Genomic DNA, 17,552 nt, shown 5'->3' on the forward strand with positions numbered 1-17,552 from the left:
CCCAAAATAAAAATTATTTCGGTACATATACCGCTTATATACGGCATGTATAACACATAGTGTTTGTGTTATTAGATTGGAAGAAATGTTTGTTGAGTTATTTGTAGTAAATAGGCTCTCGAACAGTTCTGCTGAAATTTTCTAAGACAATGAAATAGACACTATACAATTTAACTAAAACTTGCCCATACAAATTGTCACAAGATTAATATAGCCGTATAAATAACAAAATTTCGTATATCAGAATCTGTCGAATATTTGTCAAACTTTAATTTGACAATTCAAATTCGGTCTAGACTGATCCCGAAATATAAAAGACAACGTCAAATGCATCCGAAATAAAAGATATTTTGGTGCATATACGACATATATACGGTATGTATAACATAGATTGTTCGTGTCATGCTGCGTACAGACCGGGCCAATTAATGGGTTTGTTGGGATATTTATAGTTCTCTTTGGAGGGTTTTTATGACTCCCAAAGAATGTTTTTCGGCATTAGCTTGCAATCTGTATAGTATTGGTAACATTAAAAGATCTATAATCACCGCCACCCTAGAAAAATAGACCCAACGAACGTTTGGTGCTAATAACAAATGCAATAGGTATATTTCATCGAAGGCCAACGATGTTAGGTATACAACGCGGAATCTCATTCATTGTCCTTCGTTGGCCCGGTCTGTATGCCGAATTCATCATCCTCTCTTGGTAAATGTCAGCATTAAATCATAAACCAATATTAATTAAGTTTTATTCAATCACTGTCACTTCACAGAATTACAATCACAGAAACACTAATTAAGTTAATAACTAAGCTGTTTATTTCTTCTATTAAAAACTTGCTCAAGATTTTACCATTTGTCAATTACTTCTTCAATATGTCTAATATGAGCTCGATGAACTCGACTAAGCGAAGGTGTTATTTTTGACAATGCCTCTTTTCATCAATCCAGACAGTTTTGGTTTGAATATCCCTGTAGATCCGAATGTCTATTGCAATACCCCATATCAACTTAATTGGTGCGGTGATAGGGAGGAAGACATAATCGTTTTCTCAGGCTTATTTCTAAAAAAGTAAATTATATAAAATGCAGTTAAGTATTTCATATATATTTACTGAAAACAATTTCAAATAAGTCATTCTTTAACATGATTTCCTCTAAACTTATTTTATGTACTTCCTCTAAACTACTGTAAAAATAAGTTATGGCTCAGTTCTCCATCGTAGTCACTCTTGGACATGAGCGACCCAATGTACCATTCAGAAATATTTATGTCTCATTGAAATATATAAATTGATAGAATATTTTTTCGTTGATTTTGTGATTTTAAAATATATTATTTTAAATAAATTTATTTATAATAAAATATATGATTTTAAAAATTGTATTCTTTTAAAGGTAATCTCTGGAAGTTCCACTAAACCCCTTGTGGGTTATCTTTACACCATTTAAATCCAATATTACCCAAGAGTGTATGAAAGAATGTTCTACATCCCTAAAACTGCTTTCCTAAAAACTTTAAAAAAAGCTTTATATGTTTTGGCTTTTTAGGGATACTTTCCAAACTAACAATTTCTTCTGAAATAATTAAATTATGCAAGTATTAAATTATGTTTTGATTGAAAAAAACTACTTACTGGTTTTTACATTTCGTATATTTGATCTCTGATACAGCTAAAAAGCTGATCTTGATCCATCACCTGTTTCGCATAAACACGGTTTCTTTTTGGTGAATTTAAGATTATATTGTTCCTTATTTTTTGAGATATTTTAGTGACCGTGCCCGTATTCAGTGCAGCTGCTACGCGGAAATAATATTTTCAATACAAACCCCGGCGATTTGCAATTTGTTAAAATAAAGCGCTAAAACAACGTTTGCCGGTTTATAACCCATAATTATATTTTGAATAATTTTGCAGACGTTTGACAAACGGACAGCTTTTGTAGGCTCTTTCGGTTATATGGTGGAACTTCTCTAACAACGTTCTATCTCTTTTTATATAGAATAAAATGAGAAGGATAATATTTGTCTGACTATAAAACGAATTTACAACTTTAGACACACACATATTTACATACGTGTCACTACTGTTTTGAATTGACTATATATGGCATATCGTTGAGCAAAAAAATTGTGCTTAATCATTATTCCCGTCTGCTCGTACGTACGTCAACCCCTCAATTTAACGATTTTCTTCAAGGTGTATCTACCTGTCGGTACACGCCTATGAGGGTAAATCGAAACGCTCGGCACAGAACGAAGCAGACTAGTTAATTAATTAACTCCATTCATCGGAAAGAACAAATGTAGCTCTCAGAGTGTCGTTACGCTCTCGCGGATTCAATTTGTCGGAGACCATTCAATGCAGGCGAATTGCCTGTTTCCCCGTTATATGCATACGAGCAACAAACAGAGCTGCTTCCTCGTTTTTTTTTCTCTATTCCTCCTGGAACGGATTGTGTCGTATACCGAATTAACATAATAAGAGTAGTTTACGGGGCTGGTCTTTGTTGTCTTTTTTTATTTGTTTCGGTAGCCTATTGACAAGTGTTAACTGACTGTCTTGGTAACTTAATTGGTAAATAGTGTTTCTTGTTGTTGAGTTCGATTGAAAATATGTTTTGTATTATATATTTTATATCAATATACATCTACTTATTATATCTATACTCTTATATTTGCTTCAAATGCTTCTAAGTTTTCAGTCAAGGTAAACATTTTTACAGAATATACTTTTCTTCGATAATCAAATATCAGTTCTTGAAAATTTCACTCTCTGATGCTTTTATGACTTCAACGGTATTTTTTTCCATTATAAATAATATTAACTAGATGAGTGAAATTATTTATGGCCATTGTTTTTATTGCAACAATATATATATATATATATATATATATATATATATATATATATATATATATATATGTATATATATATATATATATATATGTATATATATATATATATATAAATATATATATATATATATATATGTATATATATATATATATATATATGTATATATATATAGTTTTATATGTATATATTTTTATGTATATATATATTGAAGTTTTTCTTCAATAGTCAAGTGTCTTATACGATTTAGTTTAGCCGGAATTATTTTTGGTAGTTATGGTAGCTTATTATCCTAAGATGCTGAATAAATAGTTATATAAGAACGATAGAACTAAATATTAACAATTTTTTAACAGTTCTTTACATTGGCACATTTCACCAATAGATTTCGGGATAATGTGTCATTTTTAACATACAATTTTCTTTAATTCGATTCCAATATTTTTCAGCATTGGAGGAAATGGTAAAATTGTACCCTCTAGGTATATATTAAAAATGCAGTAAATTCAATTTCAATCATTAAACATATAAATCCATAAAAACTTAATTGATATGTAGATTATAATAGTACATAACTGAGTTCCATCCATTCCTCGATCTTGATTTCATGATTCTTCAGATCCTGTTTTTTTTAGAATTTATGTCTACCAAAATCGCCAATTCAACCACATAAATAGCTATTAAACACTACTTTACATATATTAATAACTGAACAAAACTAAATATTTGAGCATGCATGTTTAAATGCTACTGCTATTTTTAAATTACTTCGTTAACTTAGTCTTAACTCCGTTTATAAGATGGTCACATATATGACGATTATTGCGTATGAAGATTATACGTGATGAGGACTTTTGAGCATGTATCTTCAAATGCTTGCAACATGCGATTTTGAAATAATTTTTTAACTTACTTTAATTTAATTAATCTTAATCCTTTTATAAGATAACCATGAAGAGGAGAACATTATTTACTTTAAGCGACGCATATGGAACAGGTCAAGCTCACCCTACTTGAAACCCTTCGTTAGCTTTTAAATTTAAAATTTGTTATATCATAAACAAAATAAGCGTTTGAGGTTTAGATCGCTTATTAAACCTCTTCTTTAAATAATACATACAATGAACAAGTAAACTCTAAGAGAAATACATTTATTGCAAAAGAGATGTGAATTTTATGAAGTGGTACCGAGGAATTTGTCTTCAACATTCCAAAAGTATCCTTTTGTAATCCGCTCCGGGTGGAAAGGGTAGGTAATTCGGACAAACTGATAGGACCAAATCATGGGTCACTAACAATATGTTTTTTTCCAAATGATCCCCACACAGGTATATATTTTAGGAACTTGGCTCATTTGACAGATTACTGGATCGTCAAGGTCAATCCTCAAATTGTAATTAAAAGTAGATGACTCTTTTAGTGATCTTACTCAGTCGGCAGCATGGGCAATACTAAACAATACACATTACTGGATCGTCAAGGTCAATCCTCAAATTGTAATTAAAACTAGATGACTCTTATAGTGATCTTACTCAGTCGGCAGTATGGGCAATACTAAACAATACGCTACAAAATAATGTTTGTAATATCGATCAATATGATAGTGTTTAAGAAGTGGTTATCATACCACTAAATATTATGCCTACTATCTAAAAGAAAGTTGACTTATCACGGACCGTTACAAAGTTAAAACTATTTCTCTTTAATCTATAAAACTATATGTAGTTAAATATCTAACATAAAAAATCCTATAGAGATGTTTTGTTAATGCGAAACACTTCCTGACTCGCAAATTGCATTGAAAATGTCATATAGATTATGAATGATATTTTCATTACACATTTTTCGCATATATATATATATATATATATATATATATATATATATATATATATATATATATATATATATATATATATATATATATATATATATATATATTTGTTTAGTTATTAAGTTGTGGTACTTGGAGCAAGACTGTGGAGATATAATTAGTTGGTATACTGTTATTGACTGCGCTAAAGATGTACAAAATCGAAATTTAAGATACTCGCCACGTTCGCAGACGAACGGAAATACCATAATAAAGCGACAGTTGGCACCACTGTTCGGCCGTTTTCTGGACACAAAATGCGCATAAAGTAAAGAGGTTAGGGCCGGCCAACCTGGTGCTTCTGCGAAATCGCTTCCGGTTTTACGCGTTTTGCGTTTATGGTGCCATTACAGCGATACTATGGCAATAGTGGTTCGAGTCCCGTATCGTTTAATATAAGAAAGAGGCTACGTTCTTACCGACTTAACGCGTAGATTCCGGAAAGTTATGCCGGCTCCTCGGGATGTGTCAATTAAGTCGATGAGGCACACACTATAAAAGCAAAATATAAAAACCGTATAAAAATATCTTCGTTTATTCATCAACATTTATATGGCTGTCATAGTGTAGCTATTTCTGCCATGAATTTCGTTATATTACATTTTGTGAAAAAAAGATGAACTTACCTGTTTATACACTGGACGGTTTAATGTAACTTATTTTCAATTGAATTCATTGAGCAATTGAAAGACTTCCTGGTTTCTCTATATTTCTATTTTTTTAATTATTCCGTCAACCCTTTCATGCTATTATATACTTGAGCTGTGTATATTAAAAATTCGAGAAAATGAGAACTCTATGCCATATATCTGGCAACATGGCGATACCGTGTCGAAAAAACGATGTTGTCATTTTCAGTTAATTCGTGTGGTAGACATTTCTCTTCTTTCTGGGTGTCTCGCTTTTTGGATTGTCATAGCAAATGGATGCCGAGAAACAGTCGATTCCTCAGTTGCTAAACCGTCTCTAATTCCTTTAGGAATTTTAGTTCGGTTTTCGCTCAGTTAATATTACAATTTAAACCAAAGCATTATTTCATCGTAACCAAAATCGCCACTCTTAAATAGTTGAAACCAAAAGAGAACATTAGGATTTAATGGAGTCTCTTGATGGGCTTAATACTTTTTTAAAATTATTCTCTTAGAATTTAAATAATTTGTCCGTGGTCAATAAGTATTATTATATGATTTCTGTTATATAATATATCTATACTGACATGTAGAAGATCGCTTCAGTAAGTGATCTGCACTACAACATATTATCTAAATCTTATTCTAGATACGATTCTAACTTATTTTAAGGTCTATCCTAACTTATTCGAAAGACTATTCCAACTTATTCTACAAGTTATTGAATCTCACTCTATGCGTCTGTTAATCAGTTCGTATGGAAGTTTGCGTTTGAGTATATGCACTACACTGTCATCGAGCATACTTAACTGTTTGGCGAGTGCATTGGGATGCACTAATGTTGTTTCAAAATACTTCACACTAACACTTCGAATCACACTCGTTATGGGATCTGAGGGATATCGCGCTGAATCAATTCGTTGGAGACATAATATGATGCATTGACGATGACTCGCCACACTTTATTCTGGATTCTCTGGAGGATAGCTATGTTAGATTTTTTAAAAAATAAATTTTATGTTTTGTATATACACTGAATAACTTAAATAATATAAATGGAAAAACATTTTTATGTAAAAAAAATATACAACTAGATATATATATATATATATATATATATATATATACAACTATATATATATTTCCAGTGTGTAACAATAAATTAACAGTTTGATTAGATTCTTTAATAGTTGTTGACTAATAGATATCGCTAGACTAATCTCATCAAACTTGACATATTGACATTTTTAGCAAGAGCTATTACCTTACATATTTTAACCATTTTATAATTATTTTTCGATATTACTATTGAGAGATTGCAACACTGAAGGGTATATTTAATCATTTTTGTTTCTAAATATAGCTAAATGGGGGAACATTATTGACGCAATATAACATAATTTTAGCTACTAAACTAAATATCCTCTTTTTAAAAATTTAAAGTCAACTATCTTTCAGGGTCTTAATTACTTCTCTAAGTTCGTACTCTATAAAAAAATTAATAGGTCAGTATTACATTATTTTTGAAACAATAAGGCCTATAAGACCAGATTTTAGTCTCTAGTAGCTGTTATAACTAATCAAGATATATAACCAACCCACTTACTGTTAGTAGTGGTAAGTTAATTTTGGAGACTGATTTTTTTAAGAAATCGTTTCAATATCGGGTTAAAACTTAATCTTGCGTAAATATTATTGATTAATGTACTGTAATATTTTATTATTTATTTTGGTTGTAGGAGCTTGTGTCAGGGTAAATCCATTTAAGGGTATTTATTATATGTAATTGTATTGATATATAGCCAACGTATATCTAAAAAGAACATTTTTGACAAATTTAAAAAAGTGACAAAGCACAATTTTAAAATAATGACTGTTTTTAATTTTGCGGCAATAATCAAATGTTGTTATAACAAAATTCCAAATATGTAAATATCTTGATAAAACTGCGAGAAAGTGCTGATCTTATTCATGATACTAATGTAACTTAGTTTAAAGTATATCCTAACTTGATCTAATGACTATTCTACCTTATTCTAGAAATTATTAAATTTCACTCTGTGTGTCTATTAACCAGTTTGTATGGCAGTTTGCATTTGAGCCTACAGACTTCACTATCATCGCGCACATTTAACTGTTTGGCGAGTGCATTAGGATGCACTAATAGTCTTTCAGAGTACTTCGCACTAGATACTTCGAATAACACTCGTTATGGGTTCTATGTGGATATTGCATTAAATCAGTTTGTTGGACACGTAATAGAGCATCGACGATGACTGGCAATACTTTATTCTGGAACCTCTGGAGGATATCCATGTTAGATTTGCCAGTAGTACCCCACAGTTCAATACCATAGGTCGAGATGTTCCTAAGTATTGACTTATACAGCAAAACCTTGTTAACTAATGATAATTTAGATGTACGCCTTATCAGACAATACATTTGGTTTAGTTTAAGCCCAAGCTGTTTGCGTTTTGTCACTATATGTTTTTTCCAAGTCAGACGTCGATCAAAATGCATTACCAGATATTTAACGTTGTCTGCTTGAGAAAGTTCATGCTTATTCAATTTTACTGAGGGACATGTTCTTCTACAAAGGGTGAATGGCATATGGGTAGATTTTGCCTCATTTGCTTTCATACGCCACATTTTTAACCACAATTAGACTTTGTTAAAATGAAGTTGGAGTTTTTTTGTGGCTGAAGCCTTGACACAGAGAAAAGTTTTGTAAATAGAAAGCAAAATTATTTTAAAACCACAAAACAACTTAGCCGTCTGCTGAAATGTATATGGAAACTTGCAATATGGTGCACTATATTTTGAAGGCGGCTCTTAGATGGCCAATATTATAATACATATTTTGGTTTGTGCAAAAATTTGTACTGTATGGAGGCGACATCGATGGTTGGGCGAATATTGTTTAACAACGGACGTGATATTGCACAATCATGACAACAGATAACGTTTGTGCAATATATTTTCAAGATTTTGAAAATCACACAATATAATGCGCTTTTAAATCTCATCTTCATACGTGAATATATACGGTCAATTATATCGCACAAACCCAAATATTGCCCAATAATATAGAGCAACTATAGGTCGTTTTAAATGAGATATTATATCTCCCCCAGTTTCTCTTGGAGTTGAGATAAATTCTATTAGAAAAACGGGACAAATATAGAGTAATAAATAAAATAGTTACCTATTCTTTTTCACGAATTCATATACATCCTCTAAAAATAAATTCAGAGACATTCATTAAGGAAAAATTACAAAATGCATTTTATTAAAAACGGCTGTCTCTTAATTCCGTCAGAGCCGATGTTAACCAAAATAAACTCATCGAATGAATATACTGAAAACGAATAAAAATTCCTTACATATTTCCGACCCTCATTGAAATAAAAATGTCATAAAGACTTATTAGGCCTGGGGAAAAAACCTTTGGCATGCCATATCAAAATTATCTAATAAACCATGTTTTCATTACCTTTCCCAAATTCGCGTTTTGGCAAATCCCCGATGTGGAATTCATTAAATTTCGATATTAAACATCAGGCTCCATTTAAAAAATATTTCTTTCTTTCGGTCACGTTATTATACGCATTCATTCCAAATATATGGGTTTCTTATTATGTTTGGCCTTTATATGAGAGACGAAATTATTAAAGTTTATTAAAGAAAATCTTAATGAATAAATAAATTGTTTCTAATATTCACATTTTATATTCTGTAATAATAAATATGTCTCTATGTTCTTTTTTAAATTAAAACAGGATATTTATTTTATTATTATTTTTTTATTATTTAATTAATACATTGTTACTGATCGTTTCCGTATAACCTACAATTCGTCTTTATGATAACTTAAATCTAGGTATATAACTAGGAGGACCCATCGGCTCTATCTCAGTCTCTGGTGAAATAATGTTTATACATGTCACTGCTGTATTTTTTATTATATGCACGTCAGTACAAAACACTACACAAGTTCAGATGGTTTGATTTTTTTGAGTCCGTGTCCTGTTCTGGTTGTATCCAAAAGCTGCAATATTTCAATATTGTCATGAGAATGGAGTCTTTCCTCATGCCCCTTTGCAATTCTATTGATTTCTTGACTGATGTGGGTATCTGAAGGTCTGGATATAGGTAATCAGTCCTATAGTATTTGGGTGCACACACAATATCTCTCAGGACTTTGTTCTGAAAAATTTGTATTTAATTTATGTTACTCCTTGCAGAACAACCCCATAATTGAACTTCGTATGTCCATAGAGGTTTCAGTGTTTGCTTATATAATAGCAATTAATTATGTACTGATAATCGGCCTTTTCTTCCAATTAGCCAGTACATTTTCCTATATTTCAATTCCAGTTCTTTTCTTTTCTTCTTTATATGTTCCTTCCAGCGAAGTTTTGATGCTTGTACGGTCTGTTTATAGGTGAACTGTACATGTACAAATTTACTTTCATTAATTTGTATTTTCCAAGCATGTGTCCAATTATTTATATTGTCACTTGCCTGTTGTAATTTTCGTGAGGCTTCTTTACTATTGTTTCCGACAGCTATAATCTCAGTATCTTCAGCAAATGTAGCCATCGTAATAGTTTCCATTTGTGGTATATCACAAGTGTAAAGTAGATAAAGCATTGGTCCCACTTCCTTGTGGTATACCTGATTTAGCTTCTTTTATTGTAGAGTAAGCTTCTTCTTGCTTGACTCTAAACATTCTGGTTGTAATGTATGATTTTAATAGTTCGGTTAGTTTGTTGTTTTGGTAGTATTTATTGTAGTTTATGAACAAGGCCTTCAAGCCAAACCTTATTGAAAGCTTGTGCTACATCCAAAAATATAGTTGAGTATACTTTTTACTTTCGTAGGCTTTTTCAATAACACCTGTTATTTTGTGGACATGGTCATTTGTTGAGTGCTTGTTAATTAACCCAAACTTGTGTTGGTATTAAGTTTTTTCTTTCTATGATCGATTTTATTCTTTTCAACAGCAGTTTTTCAATAACCTTAGATATTATTGGCAGCAGTGATATAGGTCTATACGCTTATATTTCGTTTGGTGACTTCTCAGGTTTTGGGATCGTTATAATTTCCGCCATCTTCCAAATATCTGGGGACATTTCTTTAGTAGCTTTTGCAGTAATTCTCCGGTTACTAAATCGTGGCCTGATGATTTTCTGTGGTTAATGTCAGTTTTAATAACTTTGGTTAGCTCTTTCGGCGTTACTAAATCAATCATCGAATTTTAAGCTTCTATGTCCGCCAAATTACGTTCGATATTAGTTTCGTTTGGTTTGAAATTTTTTTTTAGATATTCAGCAAATGATTCTGCTTTTTGGTGATTGTCACGTGCCCAATGCCCACATAGGTCTCTTATAGGTGGACTGTGTAGATATGAGCGCTTTTTATATTTTGTGACTTTCCAGAGTGAGTAATCAGTTTTTTATCATCTGTTAAATTTCTCAGATAGTCATTTATGGTTTTGTTTTTAATTTTCAGTATTTCCCTTTTCAGTCTTTGGGTTATATTGTTTAAACTATTTATTTTATGACATGAAACTTAAAGATTATTCAGTGGTTATTTCTTGTTATAAATATTTTAAAATTTATTTTTTACCAAATATGTTTACTTGAAGTAGACTTGCGGTTTAATGTAGGCTTCATATAACTCTGTGCTTTGGTGTTAAATTTAGAAGTTGGCTAACACCAATATAGCAACCGTACTAGTTTTTTTGGGACTAACCAACCTCGTTACTATGATTTTTATAATGTACATATAAACCTCATAAACCGACATTTCCTCGCTATTCCGTTACTATGCTGTACTTCAGAAAAATGCTTAATATTTTAATAATGTTAGTGACATTAGAATAAAACTAGTTCCATTTAAAGGGATTGGTGTTAATATCTGATGAACATTGCAACATATTATCAAAATTTCTTAATCGTATTTCCTCAGCAATATATTTTACTGACGGCCTATATTATCACTTTCAAAATTTTCAAAATGTTCTCAACATTTCTCCTACACGTACTTAATATGTCCAAGCGAAGCAATGACCTGAAAAGTATTATAAGGACTCCGCTCCATCAGAAACAACAATAAAACGTTGGTTTGCTGACTTCAAACGTGTTAATAGAGATATCGATGATGCAGAACTCAATGGACGTCCAAATGAGGTGGTGACACCAGAAAACATAAAAAACTCCACAAGATCATTTTGAATGATTGAAAATTAAAGCTAAGTAAATTGGGTAACAGGTTAAAGATATCAATAGAACATGCTGATTTTATATTGCATGGGCCTTTGACTATAAGAAAGCTTTGTTCAAAGTGGGCGCTGCGTTTGCTCATTGTTGAATAGAATCAAGAACATGATGATTTTGAGCAGTATTTGGCCATGTTTAAACGTAACAGACTAGAATTGTTGCGTTAATAAGTAGCAATGGATGAAACATATATCCATAATTTTTCTCCGCTATAAAAAGGATCATCTAAGTGGGCAGCAACTGGTAAACTTCCTCCAAAGCGCCCGAAAGCACAAAAATCTAATACTATCTCGAAAAGCAATATACCATCAAAAGTGAATATTAGATAGTGTTATTAGAGCGTTTGAGGCCGAAATTGCAAACAAACAACGGCATATGGCAAAGAAAAAAATTGCTTCATCAATACAACGACCGTCTCAAGTCATTCAAAACAATCGCAAAATTGCGTGGATTGAACTGTTGTTGACTTGGCTCCAGGTCACTACTGGCTGTTCGCAAACCTCAAAAAAATGCTCACCGGTAATAAATTTCGCTCGAATGAAAAGCTATTTTGCAGACGGCGCTAGAATGATTGTGTGGCTCTTAATGGTGATTACGTTGATGAATATGACACGTTGAATACGTTATCACATATGAAATGGCTTAGAAAATAACACTATTAATTTACATTAAAAAACCATTTTATATAACGGAATGAAGAGGCGACATGTTGAATATCGATACAAATCGACACTGAATGTAAAGACAGGTAGAAACCACTCCGACGTCTATTTTTAGAAATATCACTAGTAACACCATTAAAAAGATATGGAAACCCCTCAGACCACACCAGACCACACTGCAGTCCGTAGCCAGTGCAGTACTAGTCATATTATATAACATATATTCATATGAGCTCCCTGTAAAACAGCAATCGACATTATGGGTTTTCCAGGACGAACCAAAAGCAATAAAAGAAAAGACGGGGAAGAAGCAAACCAGCAAATATTTGCATGATTCTTTGAACATACCGTTTACATAACAGGACAGATCAATGCAGGAGTGTCGATTCAAAATGATGCATGCCCATTTATTTGCAAAGGTCTTCGGAAAAAAGATTGGTCAACAATTTTTAATGTCAAAGAAGCGGTTGATACAAAAGCATATTTTAGAGTTATCACAATCCGAGTGGGAAAATTATCTACGAAAAGTATTTTCTTATAAAAAGTATTCCATTCATCGAATGCATATTGCAAAAAAAAAACAAAACAAAATAAATTCTATTTCGAATATAAATATTTCTCTTATAACTCTATAGGACCAGAAATGTAAATAGCAACCCTCGTACAAATCTCATCCATGGTGATGAAACAATAACTCAAGAATTTTCAGTCAGATTCAAAGGTGTTTTTTTTTAAATTGTTTGGTCTGACTCTAAACACTACTTCATATTTCAGTTACCCTAGTGGTTACCAAATTCCATTAATTAATTCATGATCTGGTAACCATTTGAAAATTACAACAAATTACAATTAAATAATAGAACACAATAATCGTAATTTTGACCCTAATATAATTTTCCTTACAGTCTAATACTTATCATAAAACTTTCTTTGATGGACAAATAGATTTTAGTTCGAACAGTTTTTTTATTTTCTCAACTACTATTGCGTTCCGGTTTTATTAAACCTTCAAATGACGTTCATGGAAGTTTTAAAGCACTTCGATATTAGATTGCCCATTCATCCAGTAAAATTACTATCCTTCTTATTGAATAATCTAATTTCCTATTTTAGTTTGATTAATTATCGTGGCGAAAATGAAGATTGATGTATCGCTGGAAAATAAAAAAAATCTATATGAGCCAGGCTGATGCCAGCGGCCCTACTATGCAGTGTGCCGAACCAGAGGGAGAAAGTTTTGACTGGAGAGTTTGCGAATCGCTCGGAACTTAACCGGAATGAGAGAATAACATCGTTCCAAATTGATATTGCGGGCTGGGGAACATAATTGATTACTGGAACAGAGTTTTAATATAATTTATGTCATAATAATTAGCGCAGTGGTCTAACACGCCGATTGGGGGGGAACGCCGCCCCCCTGGCACAGCACACCTGCTACCGACACTTGATGGAATCGTTACGTCTCTTCTATACGTTCGATATTGCGCCCGCTATGGAGCGTCTGGACTTTCATTAATGGCCGCATAAATCTTATATTGCCACTCCTAAAAAAACTTCTTGGGTTTGCGTGTTTATTTCGTGTTATTCTGTTGGTAGTTATTGTATGTTGTTACGTACATCCCGATGTTCATTGTCTCTATTTGTTGCTAAATGATCTATAAATCATCCAAATTAAATATAAATTATTCTCAAAATTTAAACAAGTTTTTTTGGTAATGACGTTATAATAGAATATTAATGTTAATAGGTTGGTTTCTATTATCCACAACACTACCACTACCGTAAACGTTTTCGTGTGATATGTTTTAGAACATATAGCTAGCGCTCTGGGAGTGTCTACTTCTCAACCAATATGATGCTGTTGGTGCAACAGAACTACAGAGGTTCTTTACCAAATTTCGCTATTGTTGGAAATCGGCCATAACCTCGTCCAAAGTATTTTTCAGTTATTTTGAAATTTTTTTTAGTGATTCTTTCCCTATTTTTCAGACTGCCTTCTATAACTTTGGTCTTTGGAACTGCTCGCGGCTTGTTTCATCGAAAAGACGCAATATTTCGGCACATACGCCTGGGATAAATTCGTTAACCTTTCATTCGAGAGACATATCCAAACTACTATTATCTACGTTCCACAATACGAATGACTTCATTTATAACATGATCTCTGGAAGAAGCATGTAGAATTTGCCTTAAGCATCTCAATACGTTAAGCTGATATAGCACTATAGCACTATAGCTTTGTCAAATTCTAGGAGCCATACAGAAATAGCCATCTTAAATCAGCAAAAGCCCCTGGAGTTTGGCTGATTCGACTTATCACTTCAGTTTTTTTGCACCACTTTATTTTCCTGTATTACTGCTCCAATAGATTTATAGTAGCAGGCTATCCGTCAATTACCAGTGCTTTTGGTCTTTCCATTATTAATTCTCAAGTTGTATTGGTTCTGTATTGCAAACTGGTGCTTTATAGTATGAGAAATTCTAAAAGCCTTAACATCTGTATCAGCGAATACAGCACCATTATCAGAAAACATCAAATTATTCAATGAATCCTTTTCATGATTTTTCACGTAAAAGCTAACGTTGGAAACTAGTGGAGGAGCAACCTTGGTGTTGGCTGGCCGTGTTATCAAATGAATTGTAAAAATCAATGTGCATTCGCACACTGCCGGTATTATATTATTTTGAATAGTTTTAAAAATTCTAATTTATGAATTCTAATGCGATGATATCCTTGCATCTAACTTTTGTGATGGAAGATTTTGCAATATTGTGTCCATTAAGGACTATTTGGACTCTCATTAATGGACGTATAAATCAAGTATTGCCACTCCTAAAAACACATACTGCATTTGCGTAATTATTTCATATTCAAGGTCTATTTTCCTTGCAAAATAATCCTAAATCATTTAAATTAAATATAAATTATTCACAAAAATTTATATATGTTAGTTTTTTAATTCCTTATGAATGAACCTAAAATAGATAGTAAATATTATATATATATATATATATATATATATATATATATATATATATATATATATATATATATATATATATATATATAGGTTGTATTTCTGTAGTTATAATACTACGTCTATATGTCTATGTCTTTATCTATGCCGTACGTATTGTACTATCGAATTTCGGACAGAAACATGTAAATTATTTGAAAACTTGTTTTCATTGGATTTCGTTAAGATTTATTATAATATTGCCGTTGTTTTATCAACTATGAAACAGACGCTCGCTGGTTGCTGACTACCACATGGCTGGAATAGAACAAACTTGGATACTTCCTCAAAGATCGATAAGTTATTTCGGATGATTTTATCCATATAAACATAAATATCCTTCTACCAAATATTGTGTCTGAGTTAGATATTTCATGCTCCCATACGGAACCTTTTCCTTCACGACAAAAACTTTGGTAATGGAAGATTTAGTGGCTTTAGTTCAGTAGTGCACTACTCACCAAAAACCCCAGTTCCTGAAAGGACATTGAATATCAGAGAAAGACATTATATTGGCATGTCTATCGTTTAACTTAGAGCAATTACATTATGATTTACTTTACAAAACTAGCGTTAGATATATTATGTTACAATTTCATATATTCACACTATTATGGAGGCGTTTCCACACTTGATGATAAAATAACTGGTTTTAAAAAGCTGTAAAATGGCTAGACCTGCTGAAAGTGCATCAAACTGAAAGATTTGTTAAGATAAGAATACCTGATCCATAAATGGGCTTTTTAAAAAAAAAGACTGACTGAAATATTGAAAATCAAATATATCTTACACCAAATAATGTTTTCTTCTCAAGGCCATATATATTTAATATACAACCTTCGTAATCCTATACGAATCCACCACGCTTCTTATATTGAATTTGGCCTCTACGTACCCCCTAAAACCTTGTCGGATGTATTTTCCAATAATTTTTAACTCGAAGAAAGCGTAATAAAATTCTGAGTAGTATCTATCACCGGTCCTTTTATTGTAGTTTTACTTTGTTGGATGTTCCCCGGCCGAACACAACTTTGATTTTTATGGTTTTCTAAGTCCGATACGACGGGTGAATTTTTCGTGGATCGTCTGGGTTTTAATTTGAAAGTATAATATACTTCCTTTATTACGTCTTCAATTTATCTCCCTCCGAATGGGAGCTGCGGAAATTTTATATTGGGCTTCCCCTGTGGTATCAGTAATATGGACAGAGAAGCGGTTTTTCTCTAATAATAAAATATTTATGTACTCGTCTTATATTTATGTCTTATAAACGCGAAACGTTTGATTCATATCAATGTTGTTCGCGCCAGTGGTCATGAATGCGAATTGTTTCAAATATGTTTTGTTGTGTATTCAAAACTGAATTAACTGAGAGCCCATTTTTAATGTATTTTTTTATTCTTAGCAGTATATCGATAAGTCTAGCACATTCTTACGTTTTGCATCGTGCTATTGTTACGTCAATAGCTATGATTCCATCGTATCTATAGAGCGATGTTCATTTTCGAGAGTTTGTTTTGAAGTTAATATTAATATTTTAAGCTATTTTAAGATGGTGGAGACAAATGCTGCAGATGCACGCGCATGTATGTTTTGATGGTCGTGGTTTAAATATCTGATAGTATGTCTCACGTGCGAGCTACGACCATGAGTGAACATCAAGTGCCCACCGCCGTAGCGCACCGCATCGTCATTCGTTTGTTAGTGTGGGAAGAGCTTAAAAAGACGGAAATTTTTCTGCGTTTGCCAAATCAGTTCGGCAGTGACTGCCTGAGTAGAGCTGTCGTGTTTAAATGGGCAAAAGCATTCAAGGATGACCGCGTAACGGTCGGGAATTAATGCGGCTAATTCGTCGACCGCGAACCAACATCACACCAGAAAACATCGCCGCGTAAAGCAACTCATTTTGTAGGTCCATAGGATTAATGTTCGGGACATTTCAGCTGAACTCTGCATCAGTTGGTAGTGCCTTCAAAACCGTAAAATAATGGCGCGATGGATTCTTAAACTGCTGAATTTCGAGTACATTTTTTTTAACGGGATGGTTTTTTAACGCCAATCTTCGCTACAGATGAGACATGGGTACACCATTACACTCCTGAAAGCAAGATGTCGTCTAAAGAGTGGAGCAAGAAGGAGGAAGGGGAGCCAGTCATAGCGAACGCAACAACGAAGGTTCTGCGTACAGTTTTCTGAGTCTCACGCTTGATACAATATCGAAATTAGG

The sequence above is a fragment of the Rhynchophorus ferrugineus genome, unplaced genomic scaffold (assembly GCF_030347505.1).
Source record: "Rhynchophorus ferrugineus isolate W39M unplaced genomic scaffold, kcgeb_rfMv2 rfM2, whole genome shotgun sequence".
Classification (NCBI taxonomy): domain Eukaryota; kingdom Metazoa; phylum Arthropoda; class Insecta; order Coleoptera; family Curculionidae; genus Rhynchophorus; species Rhynchophorus ferrugineus.